Source organism: Nomascus leucogenys, chromosome 13 (genome assembly GCF_006542625.1).
Source record: "Nomascus leucogenys isolate Asia chromosome 13, Asia_NLE_v1, whole genome shotgun sequence".
Lineage (NCBI taxonomy): Eukaryota > Metazoa > Chordata > Mammalia > Primates > Hylobatidae > Nomascus > Nomascus leucogenys.
The window spans coordinates 65,478,631-65,494,673 of NC_044393.1; positions in this window are offsets into that span (position 1 = coordinate 65,478,631).

Consider the following 16,043-nt stretch of genomic DNA (forward strand, 5'->3'; position numbering starts at 1 on the left):
AACAGAATAACGAGAGATCATTTCACAAGAAGGGAACAGTAAAAGCATTCATGCAGAGAGGCAGGAAGGCTTGGAAGATGCACTTGGAGATGAGGGAATAGACCCAGTTGTCTGGGAACATTGATATCCACTGGAGTGTCAGCAGATGCAGGATGCTTCTATAGTCACCAGAACAGGTGAGTTCTAAAACTCTGAACTCTCAGTAGTGTAGTTTGTGAACTGGTTTCTAATGTATTAGATTCCTATTGCTGTTATAGCAAATTACCACAAATTTAGCAGCTTAAAACAACACAGATTTATGATCTTACAGTTCTAGAGGTCAGATGTTGATATGATTTGGATCTGTGTCCCTGGCCAAATCTCAGATGGAATTCTAATCCCCAGTGTTGGAGACGGGGCCTGCTGGGAGGTGACTGGATCATGGGAGTGGTTTTCTCATGAATGATTTAGCACCATCCCCTTGGTGCTATTCTCATATCGTAAGTTCACAGGACATCTGGTTGTGTAAAGGTGTGTAGCACCTCCCTTCTCTTTCTGTCTCTCACTCGCTCCTATTCCTGCCAAGTGATGTGCTGCCCCCCACTTTGCCTTCCACCATGATTATAAGTTTCCTGAGGCTTCCCCTGAAGATGAGCAGATGCCAGTACCACACTTCCTGTTCAGCCTGCAGAACCATGAGCCAACTAAACCTCTTTCTTTGTAAATTACCCAGTCTCAAGTATTTATTTATAGCAATATGAGAACAGACTAATACAGATGTCCAGAATTAGTCTTATAGGGCTAAATTTAAGGTGTCAGCTGGGTTGTGTTCCTTTTGGAGGTTCTAAGGGAAATCCTTTTCTTGTCTTTTGCAGCCTGTAGAGGCTGCCCACATTCCTTGGCTAGTAGCCCCCTTCTCTCTTCAAAAATGCATCACTACAACCTCTGCTTCTGCAGGTCATCACCTCTCCTTCTCTGACTGACTCTGTCACCCCCACCTCCCTCTTTTATTTATAAGGACCATTGTGATTACATTGGATTCGTCTGAATAATCCAGGATAGTTACTTTTATCCATCAAATAGACTGGGCCACAGTGCCCAGATATTTAATCAAACATTATTCTGTCTGTTTCTGTGAAGTTGTGTCTTGAAAGAGACTAACAATTAAATTGGTGGACTTTGAATACGGCAGATTGGCCTCCATAATGTGGGTAAGCCCCATCCAATTAGTTGAAACCCGTAATAGAACAAAGGCTGACCTCTCCCAAGGAAGAAGGAATTTTGCCAGGGGAATGCTTTTGGATTTGAATGGCAACACTTCCCTGAGTCTCCAGCCCACTGGCCTGCCCCATCAGATTTTGGATTTATCAAGCCTCCATAACCAACTGAGCCAGTTTCTTAAAATAAATCTCCCTATCTCTCTCTCTCCTCCTCTGTATCTATGTATACACACACACACACACACACACACACACACACACACACACTCAGAGTTTGTTCCACTTCTTGGAGAATCCTAATTCACAGGGCAATTGCGCCATCTCAAAATCTTTAAATCACACCAACAAAGTTCCTTTTGCTGTGAAGGTAACATACTAGCTGATTCCAGGAATTCAGACATGGGTATCTTTAAAGGGCCATTATTTTGCCTACCACACCATACAACCCTTATCAGTCCCCACTTGATCAAGTATTCATCTTGAAAAGCATTGCACCTAGCCCTGAGCAATGGCCATCCACTTGCCAAAAGAGAAGGTCCCTGAAAGATACTATTCTGAAGAATAGTGATGCTGGACTTCTAGCAAATGAACTTTAAATAAAATAATAAGTGTAATTGTATACTTTCCTTTTTCCCTAAATGGACCTTTACTATGATACAGAATGAAAAAAGAAAAGGCCTTCTAATTTGTGGGACTCAAGTGGTTTGACAAAAGCTGTATTGGGGCGTTAAGCCTTTTTATTTTAATAGTGCTATTCAGAGAGGTTTGCAAGTATAATTAAATATACCACATCTCAGTTCTGTATTTTTCACGCATGATGATGTCTCAGAGACAAACTATTTAGAAATAGATCTAATGACAAAAAATGAGTAGTCTAAGGAGGATGCTACAGTCCACATTACAAAATTGCACCTGTTCTATATCCCATACAATTTTGCACTTTTATTCTGAGCAGAACTATTTGAATATTGAAATAAAACATAATTGAGCATTTGGAGAGCAACTTTTGCTTCAGGTAATAGTTTTAACTGACAAGGAATCTGGAAGTTTACCCTCCTTCAATGGTGATTCGAATCCCCCCCGCCAACTTTTCAAATTTCTCAGTGGAAAGTGGAAAATCTCTGATCCACACCATCTGTTTGACTCATCCAGTAGTGCATTCCAATCTCTGCAACAGAAGGCTCGTGACAACCTGCCAATAAAATTCCTGAGATTGTCAAGGCACAGGATACTTGTGAAAAAGATTCAGATAAGATTTTTCATGGTTAAATTCCTCACATACACACTCTCTCTCTCAAAGCACTACTGGCTTCAGTAAGAGATTTCAGGTAAAACAGAAAAATGCCACACAGAGAGAGCTTTCAATGATTTATTTCATAAACGGGCAGTTTGCTGTGTTGGAATCCCTGACTCATCCAGCTGTGGGATAGAAGTCTGGGCTTCCATTTGCATTCATTTAAATTGCAATTAGCTGGTGGCAGGTCATATCCAACTTAGTACATTCCATAAAGAATGGATTTCTAGGTCTGTCAGAGAACACTGTCCATGTTGAATCCATAATAATCACCCTTGGTGTTGAACCCAAGCAAACAGGGTCACAGGAAAATTGTGTACAATTCTCTGAGCTCTACAACCTTCATGATGGTTGAGCAGCTGCTTTCTAAAACAAGAAACCTTCTGTAGTAACAATAAATAGTAATTAAAGTGCCAGACACTACACTAAGAACTTTAAATATGTTTTCTTGGTTAACTCACGCAACTACTCTGTGAATTACATTCTATTGTCCGACCTACTTTTCAGATGGTGTAACCGCTCAACGGGTTCACCTTTCCCGCTGCCTAGACAGAGCTGACTGATCAATACAGGGGAATTGTGATAAAGAAAGAGTAATTCATGCAGAGCCAGCTGTGCGTGAGACCAGAGTTTTATTATTACTCAAATCAGTCTCCCGAGCATTCCAACATGAGAGCTTTTAGGGACAACTTGGTGGGTGGGGGGAAGCCAGTGACCCGGAGTGTTGATTGGTCAGGTCAGAAATGAAATCACAGGGAGTGGAAGCTGTCTTCTTGTGTTGAGTCAGTTCCTGGGTGGGGGCCACAAGATCAGATGAGCCAATTTATCAATCTGGGTGGTGCCAGCTGATCCATCAAGTCCAAGTTCTGCCAAATAGCTCGAGCACTGATCTTAGAAACAGTTTAGGGAGGGTGAGAATCTTGTAGCCTCCAGCTGCATGATTCCTAAACCATGATTTCTAATCTTGTGGCTAATTTGTTAGTCCTACATAGACAGTCTAGTCCCCAGGCCAGAAGGGGATTTGCCTTGGGAAAAGCCCATTATCATCTTTTTTAAAATTATAAACTATAAACTAAGTTCCTCCCAAAGTTAGTTCAGCCTATGCCCAGGAATGAATAAAGACAGCTTGGAGGTTAAGAGCAAGATGGAATTAGTTAGGTCAGATCTCTTTCACTGTCTCAGTGACAACTTTGCAATGCCGGTTTCAATGGCAAAGTCGAGGCAGAAGGGTTAAGTGATTGGCCAAGAGTCACATGACTGGACTGGAGACAGGCTATAAGCTCAGATAGCTTGTCTAAAGAGTTCATGTGCTCAACTAAAGGGCTTTGCAACATTTATTCCAAGAAGGCTATCCTTCCTTTATGAAGGAACCACTCTTGACATATCCTTGGATGTCAGTGAATTTTCCAAGGAGTCGTGAGAATGAATTAGCAATGAGCCATCCACCCATACTCAACTAGTCTGAAGGAACATTGTTACAAGATTGGCTGAATGGGATAGAGTTTTTGGTTTCCAGAGTAAATTTATTGGCTCACTTAGAGATGAATCTGAAACTTGGGCTTATTAACATGACACTTCAATGAAATAAACTAGTAAGCCATAGACATTGTTACAAATAATCTCTTTGACTGCCCAAAGCCATATGCTGTGAAGGAAATAAATAATTACAAGCAGAAACATTTTTTTCTTTATGGTAAATAAGATGAAACTCTCTAGTTATATTTTCCTTTTTTTTTTTTCCTGGAGCTATAAAATTCCCACAGTGCTAAATACACTGTGTTCCCCAAATTCACATTGTATTGCCTTCAAATGGCTTTAATTCCTTCAAAATGTCTGATGGTTCCATAGTTTGCTGTGAGTTCAGGCCTAAAGAATAGGAGGAAGTTCTCCAAGTTGCCACAAATGTTGATCTCTCCTAAGTAATACAGTTTTCACACAAACCTCATGGACAGTCCTCTCAACAGCAGATCAAAGCACTTGATTAAAGATAATAATACTGTAGACTGCTTCTCTAAAAAGAGCTGATGGCTTCCCATAGATAAGAAAAAACAAACAAACAAACAAAAATTATCATTGGTTTAGTGCCATAACCAGCTCTTTTTTTCTTATTAAAGAATGGAGCAACAATTTTCCAATGCAACCATTCTTTCAGTAAACTTTTTGTACATCAGTTTACGAGTTCTCTTTCATATTAGTAGGCTCTCACTATATATGGGTTATTTCTCCAAAGATGCAGAGAAAAACTATAAAAGACAATTCTTTATTGAATAAAACTCTTCCATTCACCTCAAAAGTGATTTCTCAATCCCTTAGCCTGCCTTTTCTTATCAATCCCAACATCATCCCAAATGCAGAAAAGACTTGAACCTGAGTTTTCCTGACTGAAGTTTAGCATTGATTTTTTGGATATTTTATAGACTGTGTGCCAGGCACCTAGACAAGGCTAGAGGAGTAACAGTGCACAGGCAAACACCAGTCATTTTCAATTTGCAAATGATCTCTTTTCCTATAAATAGATGTATGTGAAGTGTCACACCCCTAACTCCATTTCACGAGGTGCTTGTGACATTTCTGGCTCCTATTACCCCACAAAGCCTTTGCTGTCATCATACTCTTATTAGTGAAATACGACCCATGAAGAGCAAATCCCCGCAGCAGGAAACAATAGCAAATATGATTTAAGATTGCCTGAATCTGGGGCCAGCCACAAAGAGCTGCTGCACTATTAAATGAAAGACCAACAGCCAAGAACAAAGTCTTGAAGAGGCACATTCACAACTAAATACTGCAAAGGGCTCCAATCAGGGAAAGTGACCAACTATGAGCAACTCACAAAAAGAATACAAGTGGAAATGGATTTCCAAACTTACTTGATTGCATTAGTAGGAGGCTCTATTTTCTTTCAAATGCCTGGTTTGGTACTACATGTAATCATGAGCTTTATTTGTTATTTTTGATTATTAATTGGGGAGCAAACTAAAATAGCACCTTGGAAAGCTAAATTTACCAGAAAGGAAAAGCCAATATGTCATTGTTTCAAAGAAGAAGCTGTTTCATCTTGTGTATATAGTTTCTTTTCATCTGTATTTCAAATATCAAAAATAGACTGATAAATTCCCAATACTAAAGGTAAAAACACAATTATCAAATATGTATTCATCCATTGCCATCTATATTCTTTTGATGGTAATTGCTCCTTCCAAAAAGAGAACACAGTAAAACATAATAAATTTTGAAGTAATAAAATTGGAAGGCAATAATTTAAAAATGCTCCCTAGAAGTGGCTTCTTCTCCAGGATAGAGTCCAAGTGGGCTCTAGGTGGCTGACATACAAGCTACATCTGCATCTAATGAAGGCCATACTCATCTTGGAGTCAGAGAACCGGATTATTCTTTTAGATTGTCCACTTTGGTATATGCTATGTGATGTCTTCAAGAGTCTTCTGCAGAGAGAATTATCATGCACACACCTTAGGTCAATTAAAAACACACTCTGAAAACAAGCCAGCATTTGGTGTTTATCTAAGAACTCTAGTGTCCTTAGGGCTTATCTAACAACCCTAATAAGCCCCATGTTTGGCTTAAATACCTGACTACACAGTTTTAGTAGAGCCCAGGAGGTGAGAGTTAAAATGAACGTGTTAAGGACAAGTACTCCTGTTTGAATGAGCAAAGACTAGTTATTCAACACCTCACATCTGAATGTGTCATTAACATTACTGATGAGCGCACAGACAAAGGACTACTAGACCAGGAAAGCAGGATTTGGGTGGGGAAAGCACTCTGTACATAGGTGGAATTATGCTGATGAATAAAGGACAGCACTTCAGAAAGAACACACCCAAATGCAAACTTCACATGCTACGTGACTTTGCCGTGGATCAGTTCTATTCACAGAATCATGTGAATGTCAACTAGTTTGCAAAAATAAAATTCCAGACTAAAATTACTTAAACAATAGGAAATATATTTTCTTCCAGAACTAGAAAGCAGTAAGTAGTCAGTTCAAGAGTTAGCAAATTCCATGATTCAGTGATGCCATGAGGGATCTCTTCCCTATATTTCCACTCTTCCCTCTTCAGGGTGTTGCCAATATTTCCCCTCAGTTTTAAAATGGCTGCAGCAATTCCACTAACTTCCTGTTTTTACTGATTTAGGAGACATTTTGTTTGTTTGAGATGGAACTTCACTCTTGTTGCCCAGGCTGGAGTGCAATGGCATGATCTCGGCTCACTGCAACCTCAGCCTCCCAGGTTCAAGCAATTCTCCATCTTCAGCCTCCTGAGTAGCTGAGATTACAGGCACCCACCACTACATCCAGCTATTTTTTTTTGTATCTTTAGTAGAGACAGGGTTTCGCCATGTTGGCCAGGCTGGTTTCGAACTCCTGACCTCAGGTGATCCACCCGCCTCAGGCTCCCAAAGTGCTGGGATTACAGGCATGAGCCACCGTGCCCAGCCTGATTTAGGAGATTTTTTGAATGAATGTTTCTCCATTTGGTGTAGGCTCTTAGGACAATTTCAAGAGACTCTAAATAACTGGTTTTTTATTTTCCCCCAGTTACACGCTTTTGTTCTAGGGAAAGAGTCTACCACGCGCCTCACTCTGTCATTCTGGAAGGCCTACCTCTCAAGATTTCTTGGGCCTAGGCTTCAAAACGGTGCACCATCGCTTCTGCTATATTTTTACAAGATCGGCCTAAATTTAAGAAGCAGGACAATAGACTCCACCTGCAGATTGGAAGAATCACAAAGTCACACTGCCAAGGGTTTAGATGCAGGGAAACCTAGATAACTGAGAACACAGTCCAATTCACTAGCAGAGGAATACCTTTCTGAGACTTCCTCAGTAGATTTCTCCTCTGGTCCACCAGGCAGGATTGGATCACATGCCTGTGCTCCTGCAGCAAGAAGGACTCGGATAGGCAGAGTCTGACGTTTTCAAGTTCCAGAGTGAGAAGCAGACTTTGCCAGTGTTGAGGACTAGGGAGAAAGTGGCTCTGTGGCAGGCAACCCATAGTATCTGCCAAAATGTGCAATCTTTCACCTCAATTTGAGAGGGCAGTTCAACAGTATTTAGACAAGAACGAAAGTCCTGCCCAGTGTCAAACATAATTAAAATTAAATATTTATTTAATTTTTATTTATTAAAATTAAAATTAATTTTATTTATTAAAATTATTATTTATTTATAATTTATTTATAATGTATTTAAAATTAATTTATTAAAACTAAAATTAAATATTTATTCAAAAATAGGAATAAATATTCCTAGCTCATGATATATATTTTGGAAGGTTTGTGAGAAGATGCTGGATATTAAGAAAAACATTCAGAAGAAATACATTAAACTGTTGGAGGCTAAGGAAAAGAACAGTGAAGGTTGTAGTCCATTTGAATACATTTTTAACAAATTGCTATCTATGTACTTGGAGTAGCCTGACCATAATATTATAAAAGTAACAATTGATATCACTATATTATTTATAGGATTTTAAAAATACATTATATATGCCAGATACTTTGTTAAGTATATTACATATGTACATATGTTACATATATAATATATATTATATATGCCAGACATTTTGTTAAGTATATTACGTGTTAAGTACGTTACATGACCTTATGAAGCAGATTTTTTTTATCTTTTATAAAATGAAAAGAAATAAACCTCATATAAGTTAGATTAATTGGGCTCAGTTAACTCGGTTAATAAATGACAAATACCCATATTCAAACCTACATCTATCAGGTTCCCTACTGTGAAATCTTTCTACATATCATGCTTTCTTTTCTTTTCTTTTTTTTTTTTTTTTTTTTGAGATGGAGTCTCACTCTGTCGCCCCAGGCTGGAGTGCAGTGTTGCCATCCCAGCTCACTGCAAGCTCCGCCTCCCGGGTTCACGCTATTCTTCTGCCTTAGCCTCCAGAGTAGCTGGGAGTACAGGCGCCTGGCCACCATGCCTGGCTAAATTTTTGTATTTTTAGTAGAGACAGAGTTTCACCACAGCCAAGATGGTCTCAATCTCCTGACCTCGTGATCCTCCCGCCTTGGCCTCCCAAAGTACTGGGATTACAGGCGTGAGCCACTGCGCCCGGCCATCATGCTTTCTTTACTAAGCACATAGAAGAAAAAGGAAAACTTGGGAAAGCAGGAAGTATGACATTGCTGAGATGATAGCATGGCTGTGTGAATAACCATAAAACTTGTGACAAAAACATTGTTTGTAACAAACACTTTCCACTCAATACATCAAGAACATCTTTTCATTGTATTGAATGGTAAAAACATTCTGATAACTACTATCAAGTTTTTTATTCTACTATATGAATATATGACAATTTAAAATGTATTTCCAATGATAAGTTGAAGAAAGACTATTACATGTTCAAAATCTTCCTTTTCTATTGTCTTAAGCACAGAACTGGAGTACAGGTCCCAGCTTCCCATACTGTGGAGTGGCCATGTATTATCTGGCCAGTGAAATGTGAGCAGAGGGATCTATGTAACTTACAGGCTCAGCATGAAATATCATCCGTATGACCTCCATATACTTTCTCATGCAGGTCAGCCAAAGACAGAGGCTCTCTTGAAGAGGACTCCTGGGACTCCAGAAATGGAGGAGTCGTTAAATGGAAGGAGTTTGAATCTCTGAACAATTATACGAATGCACACTCATCAGGAACATCCATTTTGGAACTTCTGTGAGCAAAAAATATACGTTTCTGAATGTTGAGTCACAAAATTTCTGGATTACTTTCTTTAATAAAGGCTAGTACTATTGTTATTTACTCTAAATAATACATGAGCAATGCTTCAGAGGTCCTCTTTGTAGCTAAGTCTTTCTGCAAATACCTAATTATTTACTTAGAATATATTCTTAGAAGTAGAATTTCTGGTCAAAGGGTATGAACACTTAAAGTTTTTGAAATTGCCTTCCAGAAAGCTTCTACATTATTTAAAAACCCTACCAGCAAGTCAATGAAAATTTCCAAAACAACTCGCTTCATTAGAATTTAACCATATTTTCTAACATAGATAACTTTTGTAAGGAATTTGCTAGGCTCTTGTGTCAGCAATTTTACTAATTATTTATGTCTTTGAGTCTATGTAACATACCCATCTTTCAATTTGTTTCAAAGATCAAATGTCATGGAATGTTAACAGTATATATTTAAAATATTTAAAAATATAAGGCAATACAAAAATAAATTAGATACAAATCTAATTTCATATACGTAAATGTAATAGTTATACATAGTAACAAATTTTATTCTGCCTTGAAAAGATTATCTGCTAAAACCTTGGCCATATGATCTTTAATTAGATTGTTACTTCACTGGGCTATCATAGTAGCATTAGTTACTTAACAATACAGATGTTTCCTTTTTGTAGTTTTTATTGGCTCAAGATGAACACAAGCTTTAGTTCAAACAAAAGTGAGAGAGTGCAATTTAAATGAGGAGGTGATAGAATATGCACTGGAAGAGAAAAGGAGATAGATGTGTCGGCTGTTTGTTTTGTTTTCTTTTGAAAATTGCTGCGTCTCCATTCCTGGTTTGACACTTGGAGTTCAGAAACTTTCCAACTGTGTTGAACAGAACTTCTGTCTCCCCTTGGGAGCAGCAGCAAGCCAGGGTAGACCACAAGAACCAATGAAAATACCTCATCCTATTTATACTGGGTCACATTTCCCCATTTTTGACAGATGGAACCTTTGGAGAAGAATATTAATGACCATTGGAAGATGACACTAGTCATTTAGGGAAACACTCAATAAATAGGCAAGTGATACTTCACACAGGGACTCCCTAGATTTGCAAAATGCTTACACCCCGGAGGAAGCTTTTCCTGGAGATGTGATAATTTGTTTTTTAGGATAATAAAGCTTAATTCTTTAGAACTACCAGATGAAGCAAGACAGTCCACTAATATCACATTACAGTCTTTTTAAAGATCTCAGCTATTTTATTTTTTCTATGAATTCTAGAGTAATATAACTTAGGCATTGTCTGGTTTAAAAATACATGATCTGTTTTCACCAATTATAAACGAAATGAGTTAGTATCTCATAAGGATTCTTGAAAGATGCCAACAGTCCAGAGGTCATGAGTGACATCTTCAAGGGGGCCTTCAAAGCCCCTCCAAGTCATTAGCAGCAACCAAAGCCCCAGAAGTCTCCTCCCAGACAGAGGTACAAACAGCCTCATGGCTGGAAGTCTCACTTACCACTTTGGCGGGCTAAGGAGAAGGGGAGAAAATGCTTGCAAAGAAAACTAACTCTATTTCTTGAAATGAGTGAGTCCTAGTTTATCCTATTTTTTCCTCCTCAAATTTCGTGGCTATCAACCTAATACACGAAAGTACAAGACTAAGATTATTCTGTCTAAAATAAGAAGAAAACAGGCCATGTATACTTATATATTTTATTCAAAACCATTATACATATATAGCATTATTGCCAAACCGCTTTAAAAATGAGTCACAGTTGGCTGGGTGCTGTGGCTCATGCCTGTATTTCCAGCACTTTGGGAGGCCTAATGGGGATGGATCACCTGAGTTCAGGAGTTCAAGACCAGCCTGGCCAACATGGTGAAACCACATCTCTACTAAAAATAAAAAATAAAATTAGCCAGGCATTGTGGCGCACACATGTAATCCCAGCCACTTGGGAGGCTGAGGCAGGAGAATTGCTTGAACCCAGGAGGCGGAGGTTGCAGTGACCGGAGATTGTACCACTGCACTCCAGCTTGGGTGACAAAAACGAAACTTGATCTCAAAAAAAAAAAAAAAAAATGTCAAAAATGTTAAGGGTGCAGGTGTGTCCACTTTGCTGTTTCAGCTACAGACAACACACATCACACAAGGTTGAATGAACAATTCAGACTTTCCTCTGGGAAATTTTAGTTATTTTAAAAAAATGTAAAGACTAAGTATTTAGTTCAGGAGGAATTCCGTTGAAGCAAATTGTGTAAGAACAAATTTTTGTAGCACAATTTCCATCACATTAGAACTCTGTAGATAATTCTAGTGATACCAGTACATTCAGATCTCATATTTGAAAGACAGAGGCATATATAAAGAAATGTTAACTGAGCTTTAAGATGTTGGAAAAATTTATTAATGTTATGAGTGAAGATTAAAAAAATATATACTTGGTATTTCTAGTTCTAGATCCCTGAGGAATCGCCACACTGACTTCCACAATGGTTGAACTAGTTTACAGTCCCACCAACAGTGTAAAAGTGTTCCTATTTCTCCACATCCTCTCCAGCACCTGTTGTTTCCTGTTTTTTTAATGATGGCCATTCTAACAGGTGTGAGATGGTATCTCACTGTGGTTTTGATTTGCATTTCTCTGATGGCCAGTGATGATGAGCATTTCTTCATGTGTTTTTTGGCTGCATAAATGTCTTCTTTTGAGAAGTGTCTGTTCATGTCCTTTGCCCACCTTTTGATGGGGTTGTTTGTTTTCTTCTTGTAAATTTGTTTGAGTTCATTGTAGATTCTGGATATTAGCCCTTTGTCAGATGAGTAGGTTGCAAAAATTTTCTCCCATTCTGTAGGTTGCCTGTTCACTCTGATGGTAGTTTCTTTTGCTGTGCAGAAGCTCTTTAGTTTAATTAGATCCCATTTGTCAATTTTGGCTTTTGTTGCCATTGCTTTTGGTGTTTTAGACATGAAGTCCTTGCCCACGCCTATGTCCTGAATGGTATTGCCTAGGTTTTCTTGTAGGATTTTAATGGTTTTAGGTCTAACATTTAAGTCTTTAATCCATTTTGAATTAATTTTTGTATAAGGTGTAAAGAAGGGATCCAGTTTCAGCTTTCTACATATGGCTAGCCAGTTTTCCCAGCACCATTTATTAAATAGGGAATCCTTTCCCCATTTCTTGTTTTGTGGCAATTCCTCAGGGATCTCGAACTAGAAATACCATTTGACCCAGCCATCCCATTACTGGGTATATACCCAAAGGACTATAAATCATGCTGCTATAAAGACACATGCACACGTATGTTTATTGCGGCACTATTCACAATAGCAAAGAGTTGGAACCAACCCAAATGTCCAACAACGATAGACTGGATTAAGAAAATGTGGCACATATACACCATGGAATACTATGCAGCCATAAAAAATGATGAGTTCGTGTCCTTTGTAGGGACATGGATGAAACTGGAAAACATCATTCTCAGTAAACTATCGCAAGGACAAAAAACCAAACACCGCATGTTCTCACTCATATGTGGGAATTGAACAATGAGAACTCATGGACACAGGAAGGGGAACATCACATTCCAGGGACTGTTGTGGGGTGGGGGGAGGGGGGAGGGACAGCATTAGGAGATATACCTAATGCTAAATGACGAGTTAATGGGTGCAGGAAATCAACATGGCACATGGATACATATGTAACAAACCTGCACATTGTGCACATGTACCCTAAAACCTAAAGTATAATAAAAAATATATATATATATACTTTGTCAGGATAGAAACTAACAGGGAAATATTAAAAGTTATAAATGCCATTAAAAAGAAGAATCACTTAAGGTGACCCATCAAGGGATGTTAATAGGGAATGATGATTGGAAAGTATGAAAAGGAAAATTGAAGAATAAACACAAGAAAAGTTTCCTGACAGTCAAACCTTTTTCATTCTCTAGGGATTCCATGGAAAATCCATCATTTAGATCATACTAAGCAGTACTGTTCAGAATATTAACAAAGCTTTGTACTTCTTCTTCTCAACTTTGCATCTGGGAAAATATGTGTGTTGCTCTCAGTAGCAGAGTTCTCCAGGTTTTGGCTTGTTTTCTTTATAAATTCCTCCTTCAACAGCCGTCAATAAGAGCCAAGAAGACCTAGTAAAGATGACAGAGAACCAAAATGTAAATGAGGAGTACCCAACTCTGACTCCCAATATAAGTAGTTATATTAATGCACTTAATTTTCTCAGAAAAGAAAATTGATGGTCCACAAGTGATTTGTAAATACTTTCCAAAATACCAATAGCAGGCTATAATTTTTATGAAAGAAACTCACAATTCATATAAGTAATTGTTTTCATTCTATAGGATATGAGTTAGTTTCAAGTTTTCATGATTAACAGAGGAATTCTCATCTCCCATTCAGATCTTAGGGACTGTTAGATATTTACAATTGAAGTGAGATTTCTTTCATGATTAAGAAAGTTAACCTTAAATGTGTTTGAGAGCTACATGAAGTAAACTAGTTGTTCTATGTTAGTATTATTTGATGTCATCTTGTTTCAGTACGAATAAGATGCTAGGTCACACTATAATTAATAATAATATTAATATTGTTTATCATTAATGGCTTCATACCTAAATGTCTCTGCTTGTTCTATAGCAACGATGGTCTCTGTCACAAATTTCATGATTTTTATTAAGACCTCTAAAGGCTGTGGCAAAGACTTTCTTACCCCCGGTAAGACTTTGTGTAGACATTACAGAAGACAGATGTCCTCAATGAGTGCCATTTTTATTCAAATAGATTTGAGGATCTACTAGATAGGCCTTCCATGGAATATCTTCATGAACAGCTACATATCCAATGTGGTTCGGCATTCATGTGTATTCCATTCTTTTTTTTTTCTCTGTACTTTCTTTTCTTAAAAATAAATGTTATTATGTATATTTAAGGCATACAACATGATGTTATGAATTAAATATAGATAGTAAACAGGTTACTGTAGTGAAGCAGATTAGCACACCCATCATGTACACATTTCATTTCCATGACCTGTTATTTTCATGGCTAATATAATCTAAGGGCTAGAAGAGAAAGTAAGCTCATCAGAATAATCTTTCCACACTTTCTTCTCCCTTTTCTGTGACCATTACCATTTCCACCCAAAATTATTACTGCGTATACATTTTCTTGAATCTTTTATGCCCCCCTCCTCATGGCATTTAAGCTACTCTGTATTTATTTCTACACCGAGCCTTTTCCTTCACTACTGCTGTTTGTAGTAAGCGTGGAGTCTGCTTTTCACTGCTGACCTTAAAGTGAGAGTTTCCTTCCCTTTGATTGTGTTACTGGACTCCCTTCCACCTTCCCTGCCTGTCTTATCTCTACTGAAGGTGGAGAAAGCATAGAGACTACCACCTCCACCACCCCCAAACACACGCATGCACGCACACAGACACACACACACACACACACACAGAGCACGCTTCCTTAGGCAGAGAGAAACACTGAGCTCTTTGTCTTTCTGCTTGTCATACAGAAAAGGGAGGGGAGGAAGGGAGATACAGAGGAAGGAACAAGCCAAGTTCTATGACCCTGTCTGTCTCTGCTCAGGGCAGAGAACTTATATTTCTGAAACCAAACTTTACCCCTCCTCCTCCCGTCACACAGGATGGCAGAGTCGCCTTGGCAAGCACATGTGTCCATTTGCCAAGGTGCCCTAGGAAGAGACTGCATTTGCTCATGGAAAGCAGAATAAGATGCCTGAAGCAAAATAAGTCTTACCTCGCTTGGAATCAGAGTGCTACTAGGCATGATGTGGAAGCGCAGAATAGAATTGTCTTCTCTGGAAGGTATATTAGGATGTTTTCATCCATAAGAGTAAAACTCATTAACAAAGGTATAAACAAATGGAGAATTCTTTTTATTACATAGTAAAAATCTGAAGCAGCTGGTAACATTGGTTCAGTAGCTCAGTGATGTCATGACTGTTATCTAATTCATTTGTCCTTTTTCTTGAGGTCACAAGGCAGCTGACACAGCTGTAGAGCCCATGTCCTTCTTAGAGGAGATAGAACAGAGGACAAGGAAAGATCCCAGCAGATATCTGCTTACTTGTCATTAGCCACACAGCCTTTTTCAGTTCTAAAGGAGGCTGGGGAATACAAGTATCTTACATTTTCAACCTCTATAACTGAGGTTGAAAGGGAAAAAAAAGTTGAGGTTAAGTACTAGGCAAGCCAATAAACACTGTCTGCCACAAAAGGAATCCCATACCCAGATTTATCCATTTCCTTTTCTTTTTCTTAGAAATATCTATGAAGGACATCACACCTGTTGAATAGCCGACATTTGACTAGGCTTACAAATTTTAGTATCACTGTTCACTTTCAAGTTAGGGAGATCGTTCTTGATTTATAGGAATGCAAACAATTAAACAAACAAAAAACAAATAACCACATTAAAAAATTGGCAAATGACATGAACAGTCACTTCTCAAAAGAATACATACATGCAGCCAACAAATATATGAAAAAAAAATGCTCATCATCACTAATCATTAGAGAAATTCAAATCCAAACCACAGTGAGAGACCATCTCATGACAGTCACAATGGGTATTACTAAAAAGTCAAAAAACAACAGATGCTGGTGAGGTTGCAGAGAAAAGGGAACACTTGTACACTGCTGATAAGAATGTAAATTACTTCAACCAACTGCGAAAAGCAGTGTGAAGAGTTATTTAAAAACTTAAAAAAGAACTATTGTGAGAGCCAGCAATTCCACTACTGGGTATATACCCAAAGGAAAATAAATTATTCTACCAAAAAGACA